The sequence below is a fragment of the Acartia tonsa genome, chromosome 6 (genome assembly GCF_053477335.1).
Source record: "Acartia tonsa isolate MP-2025a chromosome 6, ASM5347733v1, whole genome shotgun sequence".
Lineage (NCBI taxonomy): Eukaryota > Metazoa > Arthropoda > Copepoda > Calanoida > Acartiidae > Acartia > Acartia tonsa.
Genome location: NC_137265.1, coordinates 4326343 through 4342392, shown reverse-complemented (window position 1 = coordinate 4342392; position 16050 = coordinate 4326343). Strand labels below are relative to the sequence as shown.

The 16050-nt window shown below is 31.1% G+C and overlaps 1 long non-coding RNA gene across 1 annotated transcript; it reads right to left on the bottom strand.

The window, feature by feature from the left end:
* Positions 1-1171: 1171 nt before the first annotated feature.
* On the bottom strand, positions 1172-3712 carry LOC145321611 (uncharacterized). The gene is made up of 5 exons (XR_013880335.1): positions 3574-3712; positions 2990-3048; positions 2699-2750; positions 1663-1696; positions 1172-1316 (listed from the first exon to the last, which is right to left on the bottom strand). It is a non-coding gene; the product is annotated as an uncharacterized LOC145321611 (long non-coding RNA).
* Positions 3713-16050: the final 12338 nt, after the last annotated feature.

Here is a 16050-nt window from a genome sequence, read left to right as displayed (position 1 = left end):
CAAACATGCAATTTAAGTGATGAAAATTTAATAAAATCATTTTTTGAATGTTTAGAATTACCAATTTTCTACATTTAAAACAAAATGTTAACAAAATTTAAAAACATTCTAATATATAACTTTAAAAATCAATAACATTTTATAAAATGATGTTTTAAAAAATAAATCATTAAAAGGTATTAAAATGCATTTTAAGTTGCTTAAAATTAAAACGAGAATATCTTTTTACACTTTATTCTTTGTAATAGAGATTAATTGTCATTTGCTGAAAATGAAACATTTAATAAACTAATTGAATCTTTTTGTGACCATATTTAAAATTTTTAATTTTTACACTAAGGTGTTTTTTAATAAAAATCTTTGTTAATTTCTGTTTTACGACAAAAAAAGAAAGGGACTTTTTTACTATTTCTAGGTTATCTTATGCAATTTAAACTATATAATATGAAATAAATTTTAATTGTCTTTCTTTTGAGCCACAAAACACTGTAAAATGTAACATATATGCAAAAATAACAATTTTTTTAATGAATATTATAATATCCTTATATGACATTGCATCAGAGCTTATTCTTTAGATCATATGTTCATGAAAAGTAGCCATAACTTGGAGGGTTGCGCTATTTATTAGAATATTAAATAAACTTGAATGGTAAAAATATTAGCATAACCTTTGTCAATTCAAATGCTTTAGGTATATGATTCGGAAAGTTAGTTAAAAAATAGAGAATTTGCTGTGTATACTGTTGAAAGACTTTCAAAAATGTGAATTACAAAGCAATCCTAGAAGATCGGGTCGTAGGCGAGTCTTAGTCGGGGGTTTTCTGATAGCAAATATTGCGTTATTGGTATACAATGTAAAAAAAAAACATTTTAAAGAAATTCTTTAAATAAAACCCAATGTGTATTGACAGTACAAACATCTTAATGCTAGCAGACATATGTTTATCAACATTTGCCGAAAACTATTTCCACAAGAAAAATTATTCAGGTTTCTACTTTATAATTTTAAATATTTTTTTCTGATAAAATGTTTGACATATATCTTATAATCATTTACCAAAAGAAATATTTTGATAATTTAGATTTCAGAGAAGATGAATCCCTTCAAAAAACTAAGACGACATTTTGCATCTTCTGCTATGACATTTTAGAAAAAAATATAAAATACATACCATATAATACACATTACAGCTATCTCACTTTAAACATGTTTATTCTTGGAAGGATTGGAAGTTATATTAGCAGCACTTCTAGCTGTTGTGGTAGCCAGTGAAGTTGGAGTATCTGTACTTCTAGTTTCTATACTTGTTGCACTGTCATAAAGGGGTAGTTGCATAAAGTACATTTAAACTTGAATTTAGTGAACTGGATATTTTTTCCGTTCGATAGTTTAAAATACATCTACAGGACATATATTTGAAAGAATTTTAATTATCTACCAGGAAGTTTTAAATATATCAAGGCTGGAAAATTATGTTTTTTTTGGATATATGCATATGCAACGTATATGGCTGTCCTGTTTTCACAAAAAACAGCATGATGACTATTTTGGTGGTGCCTAATTGATTGCTATTCATTGTAATACAAAATTATATATGTCAGATGGTATTCTTGTAACTTTTGCTTGCAATCTTTTGTAATGCACTTCATGCAACTAACCCTTTTGAGAAACCACTCTTGTCAACAGAATTGCCTAAAATTGAAGGTGATTTAGAAGAATACTTTTAAGAAATTTAAAAAAAACATAAAGTTCTGTTATATTTCTTTTAAGAAATCCCAAGGCTGAATACAACACTTGCCCCATAATAGAAAACACTTTACCTATAGGTTATGTCTAGTACTTGCATTAATGTAGTTCATATTTCACAAATTTCTAATCCAATGATAGTAAGTAGTAAAGTGTAGGGTTTATATCGAAAAAAAGTGAAGTGATTGATTTCTATTTTTCATCACCCTTTAGTAATGACATATCTATGTTCTAGAAAAGTTTGAGAATCACACAAAAAATACCAAAGATAATATGTAGAAAATAGAAATGAAAGCTATGTGTCCTTTTATCTAAAGACATAATAATCTCATAGAACAAGGGGAAGTTTAACTTTGATACTACTTTCCACAAAAAAAATTTGAAAATCAGACCAAAAACACAAAAGATGTAGAAAAACATGTTAAAATAAAAAAACAACTTGCACTTTAATATATCAAAACAAATATCCCGTAGAATGTTGGGAAAATTTTATTTAGATACTATTATCAAAAAAATTTGAAAATCGGACCAAAAAGATATGGGGGAAAATATAAAAATAGCTAAAAACCTGCAAAAAAAGAGAAAATCACATTTCTCCCAAACCATGCTAACGGAAAGACAGAAGAAATTTTCAATTATTACCTTTGCTACTAATAAGAGAAAGATTGGATTGGATAAGTTAAGAAAGGGCACCATAAACTTTACCTACCCCCCCCCCCCCTGCAAAGGATAAGTATAAGATAAGTAACCCACCACCCACCCCTTAAATTCATTTAACTAACAGGAAATATGTGTCTATAGCACCAACATAATTTTAAAATTTTTACTTAGAAATATACATACATATCATAATTTTTATTGAAAAGAAACTAAAAAAGAAATGGGGGAGGAATGGACATAATTTCAGAAGCTTCGCTAATTATAAAAATATATAATTATAATACTTACCTAACTACAGAAGTTAACTCAGGTTATTCTTAGGAGCAAAGCTTTTCTATTACTAAAATAAATACGTACATTAAGATTTCGACTTTATATGTATGCAGCAATAAATGATAACATTCTTTATTAGTTTCAAAAGTAAAAAAAAGCAATGTGAGTTTGTTAATTAATCTATACATAGCAACTGGCCTTAATTTAAAAGAAAAGAGAGAAAAGGCTATTTAGAGGAACGGACAGACACTCCATGGCTTTAGATTAGCTGCTCTACTTATGAAAATAAATAATCTTATATCTTACCTAAACACTTAAGATAACTTCAAGGCCAAGTTATTCTAAGGAGTAAAGCTTCTCTATTACTAAAATAATAGATACATAAATGTCTACCTACACTTTATGTATTTAATCTTTTTATTTTTGTATGCGCCTTGATATATATCCATATACTAAAGTAACAGGATGTTTGTCTGTCTGTGTGTCTGTACCGAAGGATCTCGCTAACCGTTCTCCTTAACAGGGTAGCTTCTCATAAGTCCCGGAAAGGTTTATAGCTATTTTCTTGGGGGGAGGAACACACCCAACCCCTCCCAAAAAATTTTTTTTTTTTACGTTTTTAAACTAAAATTAAAAATTATGGGGGGGGGGGCACCCAAAAAATTGCTTAAAATGGCTTCAAAACCGATTAATATCCGCTAGATAAGAAACAATTCTCGTATTGCCGATAATTTTCCGTAAAAATTAAAATAAAAACCATAAAATTAACACCAGTTTTGTTAGCCAGGTCCTCCGGTCTCTCGGAACTAACAAATCAGGATAAAATCGTAAAGTTTTCATTTTAATATCAGTGGAAAGCTGTCTATAATATGATTAATAACTATTCTTACCTTATAATACAACGAAATCACATATGCATTGAATTTGCCTGCACAAATCTAACAAACATAGTAAACTATTTTAAATATTTTCTTTTTGGATAAATTTAACTCATACTGGAATGATAATACAACATCTAAAGCAATCAAAGCACTGAGTCAGTAATGCATAAATGTTTAGGTTGCCAAACTTAAACATTATTTTTTAATAACATTTTTTTGTCTACTTTTTCTATTTTGGAAAAGACAATATATTTTTTACTGGAGTGGGGACAAAACCGCGACAAGGACAAAACCGCGACATAACAAAACCGCGACAGGGACAAAACCGGGACAGTGACAAAACCGCAACAGTACAAAACCGCGACAGTTAAAAAATAACAGAAATATAACCATGTAGGATTTTTTTTATAGAAATACATGGCCGCAGCGCTCGGCCCCCTGGCCTGCCTAGCCGCGGGCGCTCGGCCCCCTTGCCCATAACCTAACCTAACCCAACTATTGTAAAAAATATTAAAAATTTGAAAAAAATCTACCAACCCCTTTTTGTAAAATCCACGAAATTCTAAACTATAAAATAGTTAATGTACATTAAACATTCAAACATATAGGTTAGGTTATAGGCAAGGGGGCCGAGCGCCCGCGGCTAGGCAGGCCAGGGGGCCGAGCTCTGCGGCCATGACCTTCTAGCATTAAGATTTTTTTATTATAGATTTTTTGCAATGTCGCGGTTTTGTCACTGTCGCGGTTTTGTCACTGTCGCGGTTTTGTTATATCGCGGTTTTGTTATGTCGCGGTTTTGTCCCTGTCGCGGTTTTGTTTGTCACGGTTTTGTCCCCACTCCCATCCCACTGATAAAATAGCCTAAAACCAAGGTATTACAAGTATTTTTATGCCTGTAACATAACTCAATTGGTCCAGCGATTAGCAAAATCTTAAGCTTTTACTTAACAGACTGAAAAGAAAGACAAACCGAGATGCTACATTACTTTATTATAGAAAAAGGGGCTCAATACCAGCTGAGTATCCACGAATTCCCCAATAGTAGCTGAGTATCCACGCATTTTTCCCAAGAGTAGTTGAATATCCACACTTTTCCCCTATGGTAGTTGAATGTCCACATAATTTCTATAAGTATTTTCATTATATCCTTTCATAATGCTGATTCCCATGACAATAAACACATTAATACAAGCAATTCACACCTATCATTTAACTTTAATACAGATTTACAACCAAATAAATGTAATACATTCCTTGAAGTTCCATCCCCCTTTATTTAATCATGTTACACATGTTGTACAATAAGCTCCTACCACACAGTTTATTATGGTCACAGCTTTTATTCCATTAGGATATGTCCGTTCGTCTGTATGACAGTGATTGCAACTCACTTTTGTTCATTTTTTAAAATAAATTATTCAAAGAAAACACTTGTTTGATATTTAGTTATTTAGGGACAAAAAATATTAATTGACATTACCTGCTAAATCTATTTTTATTTTTATTTATATAAATTCTGTGCTACTATTATGATTTAATTCTATAAGATTTCATATCAAAACCTTTGTTACAAAATCCAAAATAATTATTTTAAAATTTCCCCCCCCCCCCCAATGGTAGTTAAATATCCACACATTTTCCGTAGCTGAGTATCTAAAAATGACCCCAATAGTAGCTGAATACCCACGTGGATACTCAGCTGGTATTGAGCCGAATTAGTATTTCATACATTTTTATTGAAAAAGTTAATGGGGATGGTTCCTCCCCTCACCCATTCGCTAAATAGCCTTAATCTGCCCTTGACTTATACACTTACCTGAAATGATTTGTTCAACAATTTATAAGATCTTAAAAGACATACACACAAACAAACACACGCCTTTCTATAAAAAATGAATTTTTTTCTTACAAATTTGGACACCATGATTTAACACATTTTTGCAGTTAAAAAAGGCAGGGATTTTTAGAGATAAGAAAATTGAAGATAAATTTCTGTTCAATCACAATTATGATTTACATTACATCTTGTGTAGATTAAAAGTTTTGGGTATAGTCCCTTTCGTGGCAACGCACCTTAAGGGGCGATTCTTCGACATTTTTCACAGTAGCTTTTCTCCTATTTCTAGTACCCAAAGCTACTAATCAACTGAGTTTATTTAACTTTGGTTACTAGTCAAATTTACATTCCAATGTCCCTTCCCTCCCTGAGTAAGTGAGAGTGTGGGTATAGTGAGGGGAGGTATTATTTAGATTCAGGTTTACCAGGGATAGGTCAATTTTGGAGAGATTATCTGTGTAGGTAACTTAGGTATAGGGCAATAGACGGTGAAATAATATTTCCTCTAATCATTTATATCATAATATTCTGTCTTTAGCTGCTGAAATTCATGGAGAGGGAGGGGGGGGGGGGGTGGTGTATGACAACAGATTAATTTTACTTTCATTGTCCCCTCCCTTAGTTTCCTGATGCATTTGTTTATTATATGTCTCCAAAATCCAGGAGGGGGGCATGGCTTCGAAACCGATTGATATCCGCTGGATTAGGACCGGTTTTCACTCATACTGAAAACTCACGAAAAATACAGAAAATTTTACACGAATGTTAAAGTAAAAATCATGAAATTAATCCATTTTTGTTTAAATCTTATAATTTTCATTTTTATACCCGCGGAAAGCTGTCTATAATACGATGCGATAAGTAACTAATTTAGATTTTTTTTGTGTGTCAATGAGGGGGGGGGGGTTAATATTAGCAAAGCTTCTCTATAAATAGAAATCTCCGTCTGTTATAAATGGGGAAAATTGAATTTCATGGCTTCTATTCAATATAGACGGTTGATGTTTTATGTAATGATTTACTTTATTATTCAAAAAGTTCCAGTATACTTGATCCCTCTGTATGTCTGTCTGTCGTGCTGTGCAAGAGCACTATACATAATTTCTATTTATATAAGTTTTATCATGTTAACCACTTATCATATATATTCGTTATTATTACTACCGTTTTTCGAACCATGATTTTTTTGTGCTCCGCGCAACTGAGATGTTGTCATCCTTGTCTTTCAAGAGCGTAGCTATCTTACAACATGCTTGTGACCTTGCAACGGACAGCTCAGCGAACCACATAGTTGTGTGTGAAATGGGGGTCTACTTTAAAATGTTTGATTATTTGAATAATTTTATTGTGCAGATATTTCGGTGCTTTCACATAAAAGGCAAACACCTATTTTAAATCAATTGAAAATATGTTGGTTTTTTTTTAAGGGGGGGGGGAGGGGTGGGGAGCATTTACTTATTATGCTTATGTCCCTATGTTTTTCTTTCCTGTGAGTTTCGCTTTTATGCTGCCCTGCTTATGAAAATGTATAATTTTACTTCTTACCTTAAAAAAAGATAAAAACAAACAAATTATTCTCTTCTGCAACTAAAATCAAAATACGTGTTTGAATAAATATTATGTCCCTCGGAGAATTTGAAAATAATTTGTTTATTACTTTAGGCAAGGTTTGGTTAGGTTTTATTTGTTTCATATTGGTCCTGGCAGGGTTAGAACACCGCAGGACAGGTAAATCCACTATGCTCTAGTATAATAGTAAGGTTTTGTTTGTATGAAGTATAGGAAATATCAGTCAGTCTATCAGTTTTTTTGAACTAGACAAAATACTTCCTGGTAATGAATGTTGAGTTTCTGTGCTTATTGCATCTAATTGTTGTGAGAACAATAAGTTGTGAGAAATATGAATAAATCAACAGTAAATGTTATCCTTTGCAGTAAAATTCCTAGGCAAATTTTACACAGTATAATTGGTAATCGTTAAACCATTGTCATTTAATTTTTTTTCTGTAGCAAAAGTATTCCTTTAAATTATTAAACAAAAAAAATAAAAGTACGAACATCTTTTTATCCTTTGCTAAAGGATTTTTATAGCAGATAAACAAACATAACTTTGTCATTTTTTATAGTTATATGTTATAAATATTATCAAAGCATTTTTTTAATTGTTTTATTATAAAAGTGACATTTATAACATATTTAACAAGGTTAGAATAGAATATTTAAAGATTTAGATATTGTTATAAATTTTTATCTTATTGTTTCCAGTGATATCAGTCAAACAGAAGGATGCTAACTTTAGGTCAACTACCATAAGTGACCTTCAGTTGGAGAGTAATAACCATCAGCAGTACTTGCGGAATTGGTCCATAAGGCTCCATGGTGTTTCTGTGCCTGCTGACCTACTGCATGAAGCTGGAGAAGACTTTGCTTGCATGTTCACAGCTTACAACAAAGTTATTTATCCTGTTCTGGCCACGTTGGTTGTACATCCTGATAGCTGGAAGCCTGGCCTTCTAACTAAAGTACCAAAATGCTCATCTCTATTAAGCAATGGTCACTTTGTTGGTAAACAAGTTGAAGGTAAACCTAGGACAATAATCATCCGGTTTACCTCCAGATACCTTAGAAACCTCTTCCTCAAACACAAATTTGAAAACATGCCTAAGCCATCAGCATCTGAAATTACAAAAGGCATTCGGTTTTATGCTGCCTACCCAGACCTAACTCACAGAAACCATGCCTATGTGATGGGTTTGAAGGAGGACCAAAGAGTTAAGGCTGCCTGGGCATTTGATGGTCACATAAAGTTTACACTAAAGGCTGACAAAGCCTTTACTGGTGCTGCGGCTAATCCTGTCAAGCCTGAAGTTTACAGAGTTAAGGATATTAGAGTTCCACCCTCTATCTGTGTTGACCAGGCTGCAGCAAATAAAACTGAATTTTCTCCCAGAAGAAGCAGGAAAGATTATGATAGGCGTTATACTAGATCCTATGTAGCAGAGAAGCATAATGGAGAACCAACCAAAAAAGCTGACGAAAACCATGGTGGAGGGCGTGGAGGCCAACCTGGAGGCCCCAGTGGACAATCTGCTGGACGTGGTAGACACTCAGGAGGCCGTGGAGGTCAATCTGGAGGACGTGGCAGACAATCTGGAGGTCGTGGAGGTCAGTCTGTTGGACATAGTAGAGCCCCAAATGGCCGTGGTGGAGCTTCTGGAGTGAGAGCAGATACAAGAGCCCGCAGTCCAGCACCATCAAGAAGCCCCCATGAGAGATGGCAGGCAGCCCCAATTAATTCCAATTCTAAATCATCTCAGGATAAATTTAAAGGTGAATCTAATTTTGGAAAATTACCTACTGACCAGGATATTTTAATCAACAAATTCAATGCTGCAAATTTGAATGAACAATGCTAAAACTTATATAAAATATCATTTAGCTTTTTTTTTCTGTATTGCTATTCTTATTCTAACTATGAGTTTGTTTCTTCAACAATTTACCTTTAAATTTTCATAATCATACAGATGTTAGCAGGTTTTTTTTTTTACATTTCTTAAATTTCTTACTGTGTTTGGTTTTCATTTTCTTTTTTATTAGAAATCCTCAAAGCCCTTTTTATTTTTTTTTAATTTAATGATTATTTAAGGCACCCTAATATATCTATAAATCCCTTTTAACTTGACCACAATTTTCACCTGTGCTCATTCACACCCATTGGATCAATTTCTCCTTTCTGCACAGATTATCATCCCCCTTCCCCTTTATTCTGCCGCCATAATTTTATATCTCCGTGTTCACATGAATCTTTTAAACCAACTCCTCCCCTTTCCCTTTTATTCCGCCGGCCCCATTTCATATCTTTGTTTTCCCATGGTTAATTTAAAGCAACTCCTCCCCTTTTTTTTGTGTGTATGTGAGAAATATTATCTTATTGGATATTATGTTTAAATGGAGGAATTAATTCATCAAAATGGAGTTAATGCATTACAAAATCGAAATTGGCATAGGCTTCTTTTCTCAGAAAACTCTGACTTTGATGTAGATTTAGATATATACAAAGACATTGATATTGATTCTTCATATTAATGCCCAGAAAGTTTTAGCCAAAAATTTAAAAATTCTAAAAATATCTCACTTCTAAGTATAAATATACAATCTCTAAACTCTAAAGAAGTTGTATCAACTTTTTTTTTTACAGCTAGCCGGTCCTTTTAGTAAGTAGTAGATGTAAAATTTTTCATAGAATTCAGATATGCAATCGGTTTTTTTGTAGACCTCTTATTTTTTAAGTAATTTAAGTTTTAAAAAAAAAAATTAAGTCGATTTTAAGGAACTAAAATGCAACAAAAAAAAAGAAAGAAAATGGCCATTATGAACAAAAATAGTAAGATCTTTAATTTGACACCTTACTTTTTCAATTCTGTCAGGTAATTATTGAAAAAATCGATTTTTTTAAACCCACGAGAATAAAAACTTTGAACTCAATTTTATCATTTCACAAGTAAAAAAATATGGGTTCATATATACCTTTAGAATCAGAAAAATATTACGAATCCATTGTAAGCAAAATTGAAAAAAAAAGTTTACAATATAGTATATAAACTACAATAAAAGGAATTATATGAAAATATCATATTATATTGTACAGGCAACGTCTTAACTTTTGAATTGGGTATAAAAATGGGAAGGGGGTATAGAGGGGGTAAAGAGGGGGTAAAAAAGGGAAGACAATAGTGTTGCCAGAACAAAAAATACAATTGGCCATTTTTATATTTTTATATTTTTTTACTTTTTTTCAATTTTGCTTACAATGGATTCGTAATATTTTTCTGATTCTAAAGGTATATATGAACCCATGTTTTTTATGTCTGTTTGAGAAAATATTTAGGTCTAAAGTTTTTATTAAACCGAGGTTAAAAAAATTGAGTTTTTCAATAATTAATCAACAGAATTTTAAAAGTAAGGTGTCAAATTAAAGATCTTACTATTTTTGTTCTTACTGGCCATTTTCTTCTTTTATTTTGTTGCGTTTTAGTACCTTAAAATCGACTTAATTATTTTTTTAAAAAACTTAAATTACTTAAAAAATAAGAGGTCTACAAAAAAACCGATTGCATATCTGAATTCTATGAAAAATTTTACATCTACTACTTACTAAAAGAACCGGCTAGCCATAAAAAAAAAGTTGATACACCTTCTTTTCTAGTTTATCCGATTTAATTGCATTCTGGAAAAGTAAAGGGGTTGTATTTGACATAATTTGTTTGCAAGAGACTTTCTCCATAATTATGCCATCCATGTATGAACTTAATGACTACCATACAGTTTTATACAAAACAAGGAAAACTTTTGTAGGTGGCGGGGTTGGCTTTTATATTAACAAATCCTTAAAATTTTCTATATTAAATGAATATTCTATCTTTCATGAAAAAATAATTGAATGTTTATTCATTGAAATTGAACTTGGCAATAGAAAAAAACTTCTTGTAGGTAATTTCTATCGTAGCCCAAGTAAAGGAGTAAATAATATAACAGCTTCTATGCAAACTGAAATGTTTCTTGAGCATTTTCAGGGTATTTTAGACTCTATTTCTCAACGCAAATGTAAAGCAATCATTTGTGGGGATTTTAATCTTGATCTTCTTTCCTTTAATTCTCATAATCACACTGCTGAGTTTATTGATATGTTGTTTTCAGCTGGCTTTTTGCAACTTATTTCTAACCCAACAAGAGTATCCAGCCATAATAATCTTAATTCAGCAACCTTAATTGATCACATTTGGACTAATGATGTTAAAGACCAAATGGTGGCTGGAATAATCACCACCTATTTAAGTGATCATTTCTCAACTTTTCACATTATTAAAACAAACAAATATCAGCCAACCCCAAAAGTAATTTCAAGTCGAGATTTCTCTGAAAATAATATTGCAAATTTCAAAGAAAAATTAACTAACTTACCTTTTACTGAAGTCTATAACCATAATAACCCTACAGATAGCTATGAAACTTTTCAGAAAATATTTAAGGAAGCATTTGATCAGAACTTTCCATTGAAAGAAATTCGTTTTAAGAAAAACTATCACATGATAGAACCCTGGATGACCAGGGGGATTCTTAGGTCTAGGGCTAGAAAATTTCAGTTACAGTCTCAGCTTTCAAAAAATCCGTCGGAAGTGAATAAAGAATTGTATAGAAAATATAAAAATGCTTACAACAAAGTTTTAAAAACAGCAAAAAAAGTATATTACAGCAATCTTCTTTTAGCTAACCAGGGAAACCTTAAAAAAAATTGGCAGATTATAAAACAAGTCGCTGGGCTTAAGTCAAAAAAAAATTTCTCAACTGAAAAACTTGTAATAGATGGTACTGATATTATTGGTGAAAACAACATGGGTCAAGCATTTAATAGGCACTTTTCAAATATTGCACATAATATTAGGCAAAATATCAATCCTACTGACAGGCCACCAGATAGTTATCTTGAAGAATCTGAATTTTTATTTAACATTCCACGTATTACACCAGCTAACATTATTGAAATTGTCAATAATTTTGAAAGTAAAAAGTCTGTTGATTATTTTGGAGTATCCTCCTTCTTGTTAAAACAAATTATTACACCAATTCTAGATCCATTGTGTTTTATTTTCAATCAATCTTTAGAATCTGGAAATGTACCAGATCAATTTAAAATGGCAAAAATAACTGCTGTATTTAAAAATGGCGGTGATATTTTTAATTTAAATGACTATAGGCCAATTTCACTTCTTTTAATCTTTTCTAAAATATTAGAAAAATACATTGCTAACCACTTGCAAGATTATTTGTCTGAAAATAATTTGATTAATGAACTTCAGTTTGGCTTTCAAGCTAAAAATTCTACATTTCATCCTATGATACACTTACTAAATCATGTGAGTAAAGCTATGAATAAAAAAGAATACACAATTGGCATCTTTTGTGACATTAGAAAAGCATTTGATTGCGTGTCTAAACAGACACTTTTAATGAAACTTCGTAAATTTGGTATTCATGGTAATATGCTTAGTTGGTTTGAGTCCTATCTTTCCAATCGAACTCAATTTGTAAGGCTTGGGCTATTTGACTCTGAACCATTAGAAGTAGATAGTGGTGTGCCTCAAGGTAGCATTTTAGGACCAATCTTGTTCTTGATATTTTTTAATGATCTTCCAAAGTCAACATTACTTAAACTTCTCCTTTTTTGTGATGACACAACAATCTTAGCCTCGGGAAAAAACCTTAATGATCTTATTTCGTTTGTTAACACTGAACTTCAAAATATTTCTCAATGGTTCAGAGCCAATCAGATGTGTTTACATCCCAACAAAACCAAATTTACAATATTTTCCCCATCCCCATCCCTTATACCTTGGAATGAAATTAACCTTTACTTTGATGAAAATGATCCCAATACACTGAATCCAAATCCATTACTTAAACATAAAATTGACTTTGTAAACCATGAAAGTGAAATCCCTGCAATCAAGTTTTTGGGCATTTACCTAGATCCAGCCCTAAATTTTAAGTTTCATATAAAAGAATTAAACAAAAAACTATCTAAATCTCTCTTTTGCTTAAGGAAATGTCAAAGCCTTTTAACAGAAAGTGCTATGAAATCTTTGTATTTTTCTATTTTTCACTGCCATTTGGTTTATGGAATTCAAATATATACTTGTGCATCGCCTTCAATTCTTAATGCCATCAAAATAAAGCAAAAAATGGCTGTAAGATGTATAAAACAAGCAACATATTATAGTCACTCTGGTCCGATCTTTAAAAATCTTCAAATTCTACCTTTTGACTCTTTGTGTATCTTTTTTAAACTTAAGCTTATGTATGAATACAAAAACGATCTGTTGCCTAGGTCTTTTAACAACATGTGGCCCCGTAGGGGTGATTTAATTGCCAATTATAATCTTAGAAATGATGATAATCTAACTATACCTGCTTCTCGCATTTCTCTAGTTGAAAGACTACCTTACTGTTCCTTACCAACTCTATGGAATAATTTTAATGATATTGACAACATAAGAAATAGTTTGACTAAAAAGCAATTTATAAGCAAGCTTAAAAAGTGCCTACTAAATAGAATTGTAACCACATGTAATAGAATTTTATGCCGCTCATGTCTTTTGAGAAATTTAAATTAAGTAATAGCTTTAACTCCATACTTCATCTATTATCAATTTTATTTTTAAAAAATATTTTAATATCTAATGTTCTAGTCCTCTCACATACACCCTTCCTCACTCCCTCATTTTCACATTGGCATGAAATATAATCCTTTTAGTTAATTTCTGTTGTTGTTTCATATTCCTATTTTATTTTCTTTAACCTTGTATATCATCTATTGCAAAGGCTATCCAATATTACCTCTCACGAGATTGTTTAGTCCTTTGACACTGTACATAATTATTATTTGATCTGTCCTTAATATTTTATTCATATTCAATTTTTTTGTTTGTATATGAATATTTAATACCTGTATTATAACACTGTTATTATTTTTACTTGTTATGTGTGTCATAAAATAAATATCTAATCTAATCTAATCTAATTTCAATACAATATCTAAATTTTTAATGTAACACTAAGATTATCATAAAACAATAATTAATCATAAAAAATAAGAATGTGAGTTATTAAGTTTTTGTAAATAATAATAAATTTAATAACATTTATTTTCGATGTTTAACATAGATATAAAATCCTGGTTAAATTACATGTTTTTCAACCATTACAATTACAATACTAAAGTGATCAAAACTATCCTAAATATATAAACATATGATGTAAACACATATTAATTGTTGAGTAAACTTAAACTATTACAACCTTTCATTAAAACAGAATCACTAGTTTGATTTAAATGAAGATACTTTTTGGATTTAAACTTATTACAACACTATAAAAAGCAAAACTTGTTATTGCATAGTCAAGGTTTAGAGAAGGTGGAGTTTTATACAATTAAAAAGGTAATGCTTTCATTTTCTAAAATGATTTTTTTAAAGTACTAGCGGCTTCGCAACTAGCATCAAGGGGCTTTGTTCCTGAAGGTTCAGGGTAGAATTTTAAAAATTTGTTTACGTTTTTTAAAAAATATTTTCTATATTTTATAGCTTTTAATAACTCTTTATAACATTTTAAAACTCTATATAACATTTAATAACTCTTTATAACTTTTTATATTTATTTATATTGATTTCTCGTATTCATTCGAATCCAGTGGATAGGAACCGGTTCTCATCCATACGAAAAAACTATGTCTAGCATCGTATTATATCCAGCTTTCTACGAATATAAAAATGTACAATTAAAAGATTTAAACCAGATTTTAACCCGTGCCTTCGGCACCTTGGGGCTAAAAAACTGGTTTTAATCTTATAATTGTACATTCTATATCCGCGAAAAGCTGTTTGTAATACGATGCGAGAAATAACTATTATATTATTTAAAACATTCGAATTTTTTCTTTTTTTTTAATGTTTTTAAAAATTTATTTGCCATAACCCTTTTTGGGGCCTCGCCCCTACAAGAGAAGGAAATTTTCACAATCTTTTGAATTTGATAAAACAAAGTTTAAAAGAAGAAAAGAAGTTTAAAAAGAAGAAAAATAATTGAAAATTAAAAAAAATATAAAAAAAAGTAAAAAAAATAAAATAATAAAAAAATATATAAAAATATATAAAAACATAAAAAAACATAAAAAACATTAAAATTAGAAAAAAATCTGAAATTTTTTTTGGGGGGGGTGGAAATAATCATTTTTTGGGGGGTTGGGTGTGTCCCACCCCCCAAGAAAATAGCTTAAAACCACCACAGGACCAATAGGTATATACCCTGAAGAGTAGAATCGCCCCTAGCCTCTAGGGGCTTTGCCCCATGAGGTAATTTAAAAAAAAAAATTTAAATTTAAGAAAAAAATCTATTTCTGGTGCTGCCGCCAATAATTTATGTGAAGTAGTTTCCCTAGAATTTTTTTTGGGGGGGGGATTTTCATTTTTGGGGGGGTTGGGGGTGTCCCACACCCCAAGAAAATAGCTTAAAACCACCACAGGACCAATAGGTATAAACCCTGAAGAGTAGAATCCGATCGGTTCAGTGGTTACCGAGATCTTAAGGACGGACGGACGGACAGACAGACAGACATCATTCTACTTTTTATTATAGATAAAGATTAATGACCTGCCCCTAGGCTCCAAGGACTTTGACCAAAAAGGTAATGGGAGGTAACTACCCCCCTCTATATAGAATCATTCTTAAAGCTAAAAATATTTTCAGTTGCATTATAAAAACTAGATGACACAAAATAAGGAAATGGCAATGAGCAAATAAATTTATCTTCTATGAAATCCTTCCATTTAAATTTCTGCCCTTGTTATTTTGTAAATATTGGAGGATACTTAAGATAGATTAATTAACTTGTCTTTCATTTCTCTCTTTATCTGGTAAAAATAAAAATTTCTATTTTCACTCAACTTGATTACAGTTGGTTGCGATATTAATATTGAAACAAGGCGGTTGTGTACCTATTCAAATATTTGCTTTATGCACATATTTTGTAGATACCCCTGATAATGTTTTTCTTTTTTCAGTTGGTCAACTTGGTGATATGCAAAAGGATATGA